Below are 1,196 nucleotides of genomic sequence, written 5' to 3' on the forward strand. Positions count from 1 at the left end.
TCTGTGACTTGTTCTACCATTGTGTAAAGTGTTGTCAGCCCTGTTTTGTTTTTTTTGTTTTTTTGTTTTGGGGGGGGGGGGGGGGGGGTTACCAAAGAAATTTCACACATTATGCCAAATAGCAAAACACTTAATTGTGTCTCTAATAAAACCTCTGTAACTTTGTGAGTATAGGAAAAGTGTCTGTTTTTCCCTTTCTATGATAGACATTTCTGTTTTTTTATGACTAAACCTAAAAACAAATAAAAAAAACTGGACAGTCTGGGCCATGATAGCTTTTTCCGTAATTTTACACATGTATTTCATATTAAATCCAGAGAGCTGTGTGGACAGATTCCTATTTTTGTCACAGCAGCTTTTTTTTCACCATGAAGAAAAACAGACACTGACAGAAAGGAGGTTTCACTGGTCTCGCCCGCTTAAGATCAAAGTGGGCTGCATTGTAAGATAAGTTTGACACCCCTGGTTTAAGGTGATTTTTTTTTATCACATCTAAAGGGGATTAAAAGATGATTAAGAGTCCTGAAGAAGTTTAAATACTTCTCAGGTGTGTTTAGAGCTTGGTGAACATGTCCAAATATCTCTCAAAGTGGTATCAAATGTAGCTTTTTTGTGTTATAAGTGATTTGTTAGTGGTCTTGCTCCAGATGCCTGTAATGGAGTTTGTTAGAATGTTTTAAAATTTCTTGAAGAAGTTTCAGGATTTATTAACGAAGTCAGTTGAAGATTTCTGAGGGATTCTTGAGGTGTTCCCGATGTTTTTGGATCTGTGATCCTTGTTTGAAAGTTACTTAAAGGAGTTTGGGAGGTTATTTAAGGAAAAGTGTCAACAGGTTCCAAGATGTAGGACACATCTCAGGTTTTAAATAAGGTTTCAAGAGCCAAGGAGTGGTTTTAAGGAGTTATGAAAGAAGTTTTAGGTCTCTGCTTAAACCAAAACATTTTCATCCTAGGGCATCGAATGCTCCAGTTCTGTCAGATGATGTTTGATTCTCGCCATCATTGCCGCTGGCTGTGGGCTGTGGGAATATTGGTTTCTGAGAGATAATGGCACACCTTTAAAAAATGACAAGTCACATGAAGATTGGAGGGTTGGAGGTGTGGTTTGTCAGTAGAGCATAGTTCCCGTCCTTATAGGACCTTTATGCTTGCTTTGCTTTTTTTGTTCCCACTTTCTTTTTTACTTTCACTTGCTG

Source organism: Mchenga conophoros, linkage group LG23 (genome assembly GCF_057382185.1).
Source record: "Mchenga conophoros isolate Kocher_MC1m ecotype Shallow Benthic linkage group LG23, M_conophoros_male_GT1.1, whole genome shotgun sequence".
NCBI lineage: Eukaryota > Metazoa > Chordata > Actinopteri > Cichliformes > Cichlidae > Mchenga > Mchenga conophoros.